The sequence below is a fragment of the Dipodomys ordii genome, unplaced genomic scaffold (assembly GCF_000151885.1).
Source record: "Dipodomys ordii isolate 6190 unplaced genomic scaffold, Dord_2.0 Scaffold8269, whole genome shotgun sequence".
NCBI classification, from domain to species: Eukaryota; Metazoa; Chordata; class Mammalia; order Rodentia; family Heteromyidae; genus Dipodomys; species Dipodomys ordii.
The window spans coordinates 1-3359 of NW_012275482.1; the positions used below are offsets into that span (position 1 = coordinate 1).

General features: G+C 47.3%; 1 pseudogene; it reads right to left on the bottom strand.

Moving 5' to 3' along the window:
* Positions 1–1853: 1853 nt before the first annotated feature.
* Positions 1854–2702, bottom strand: LOC106002359 (annotated as a pseudogene).
* Positions 2703–3359: the final 657 nt, after the last annotated feature.

Here is a 3359-nt window from a genome sequence, read left to right on the forward strand (position 1 = left end):
GAACCCAGGGCCTCAGGCATGCAAGGCAAGCACTCTACCACTGAGCCACCTTCCCAGCCCAGGAAGAGGATTCTTAATTCCTGAATGGTGGAATGCAGGTGCCATTTAGAGCAGTCTTCTGAGATTATCCAAACCTTGGACACCAGGAATGCTGGCATCTAGCAGAGCTGACACTGTTGGCACAAAAATGTGTGTGGGTCTGTTATCCAAGGAAGATTAGGAGCCAAATGGAAGGTTCTGAAGCTTTGTGTTTGTTTCTTTACATAAATCTATGGCACAGTGTGCAAATTAAATACTGGCATATTATAGCTTTTTTTGGGTAAGACTTAGCTGTATGGGAGCGTGTTTATTGAATTCAGGTGTTCTTGCGGGGGGTGGGGGGGTAAATTAGCTGGAGCTGCTATGGAACCCTGGGGAATGTGCCTTGGTTGTCTTGGATAATGACTCCAAAGGTCAGATTTGAACGAGGAGGAAACAGTGTTGTGAAGGAATAATGTATTGAGCTCAGCAGAAAAATGAAGCTTGCCTGAAGGAATGGGTGGTATATAATGGGGTTAGGGCTGGGCATAGTTAAAGCAGAGCTGTAGGCGGCTTCTCCTGGCATGGAGAAAAGGTCTTGAGATTCCACCATAATGGAGGTAGATTTACACGATTAGCGTTGCTACTGGAAATCATGTGGGGTGGAGGGAAGAAGACCACTGGGCTGCTGTTATGCTCTGGTGTGAGTAGTTGGTGATTCACCTGAGATAGAGAACAAGATAGATTTAAGGCCAGGGTGCAGCCCTTGCTGGCCTTGTCTTGGGGCAGGAGGGGAACTCAAGGTCATCTGATTTTAGTTGAGAGGGTGGGTAAGCCCAGTTACTCAAAGCCAAGCCATTGCTCCAAGGGCCCTGCCAGCCAGCCAGGTGGAGCTCTGCAAATCTCACTGAAATCAGAGAGTGGTAGTTGTAGTTTGTTCATGCCTATGCCTATAATTGTACTATCAGCAAACATGTTACATGTGAACATTCTTCACTTGGAAGGAGTATCTGGCCTGTTAACTTCCATGGAACAGTCATTGTGACAGTCACATGACTGCTGACAGAAAGGTACAGCCCCATTATTGCTGTTGCTGCTGCTGCTGCCCAAATCCTGTTTCTTATCAGCTATGCCTCAAATGACCGGCAAGTGTAGGACACTAAAATCAGACATGGAGTACACAAGTGGATCCTGGGAATTATTTACTGGTGGGGACCTCCAGGGACGAATGCAGCAAGTACTTTGGTGACTAAAGTCTGGGTTCCCCTAAGTAGGGCCTCATGTTGGCACAGGCACGTATCACGTGAGCAAGGACAGGAAAGGGTTAATACTTAGTTACCATTGTCTAACTGTGTTAGGTCTGGTGGGATGGGTGTGAAAGATTTCACTGAGAGTGACTGACAAAAGTTTATTCTTCAAGAGAGAAAGATGTGGGACAAGAATGTCAACACTAGTTTATTTTTTGTTTTGTTTTCAGATTATCCAAACAGTTCTTATTTTAGAGCAAACCAAAAACCAAAGTACAAAAAATGGCAAATATATTTAATAGCAAAAAGGGAAAGGCTCACAAGTTGGCCACATCCTTTTGTTCTCATCATATCCAATCCCCAAATTCTTTCTACGCTTCCCAGTGGATTTGGTCAGAAACTGCCGAAACATCCCTGAAAGGTCATACATCTCAGCACCTCTTTCATTTAAGAAAGTTACCAAAAACTTTGTAAGAGAAAACTAAAATTCTTACAGCTGCCTGGAGAGTAGATCTTAATCTTTCCATTTTAAACAGATAACCTCATACCCACAGGAGCCCATTTGGACTAAAAGCAAAACTGAGTCCATTACTCATTCCCTCTCCGGCGACCTGGAGACTTGCAGCGGGATCTGTGCCTTCTCCCTCCTGACCTGCTTCTTCCGGGATGTGTTGGACTCCAGTTCAGATGCCTTTTTCGGCAGGGGGAGGGCCCCCTTTTGGCTGGTCCTCTCTGCCTAATGGGTGACCGGCTCCTGCTCTTCCTGTAGTGCAGTGGAGATGGCCGGGGCTCGTGCAGGCCTCGATAACTTCTCTGACGGTGATCAGGTGATGGCACTGTTTCTAGCTTCTCGTCCTCCTCTTCCACATCCTCCAAGTCTTCCTCTAGAGCACTGGCTCGAGGTTCCAGTTGCTTAGCCTCCTCTAGCACATGACGTTTCTGTAGGCGGGGAAGAATAATATCACAGACTCGGTCACTGTGCAGCAGCTCGTCAATGAACTCGTCTACATGCACCAGTTCAAATTCTCCATTTTGGTTCTGGCTCTTGATTTTTCGATAGTCATTGTACAAAGGCTCCAAATACTTGTAGCAATCAATTGCGCTGCCTGTCAGCCTCAGGTAAAGTGCCCCCAGCATGCAGACATACTTGAAATCTTCATTTTTAATAAATTCAACAATGATATCCTTCTCAGGTTGAATCTGAAGCATCTTCAAGGTTAAACACAGAAAGGGAGTTGGTTTTATGTTTCCACCATAGACGCCACCGACAAAATTCAACTGCATGGCTTTATCCACTACCAGTTCAGCTGTCAGCCCAAAGCACTCTTCTTTCCAGTACTTGGACTCGTAGATTCGAGTCCGGATGATCTTCTCCACCAGATATTGAGGGTTGGTGCCATGGATACTCTGTGCATCCTTCACCGTGTGGTTGGCCATTTTAGACTACTTTCTGCAGTGTGGTTTTAGGGGTGTCTAATAAGGAATTGATTGTAGAAAGCTGGGCAGGGATAAAATGGGAGGTAGTTGGTTTCCTTTGACAGTGTGGCTAATGACAAACAACAACGGCCACGAAGAAGAAAACTGCTTCCCTCCTTGGTGACTCCATCCGCACCAAATGCCACTGACAGAAGCTGAAACCCATGCTCAGCTGTCACCACTGCTCCTATCACTGGGAGGCTTTACCTCTATGGCTGGCTGTGAGTTCTGCCCAAGGTGGTCATCAGGTTCTGTGTTCCGGGCCTCCATCTGCTGTCCTGCTCCTGCTTGATTTTCACCTCCTTCCTCCAGCAGCCTGGACCAAGGGAATGTGGTCCAGGCCATGATGCTCTCCTTTATATGCAAGACAGGAAGAGCCCACCCCTCAACTTCCCCTGGCCCTTCTGAGAGGCAGGGTCCTGGCAGAATCCTTTAGGCCTAGGGTGTGGCTGGCCCCACCTTTAATCCTGAGTAGTCAGGAGGCTGAGATCTGAGGATGGAGGTCCCAAGACTGCTGAGGCAGGAAAGTCTGAGAGACTCTCATCTCCCATTCACTACCATAAAAGGCAGAAATGGAGCTGAGGCTCAAGGGGTAGAGGACAGGCCTCGAGCACTAAA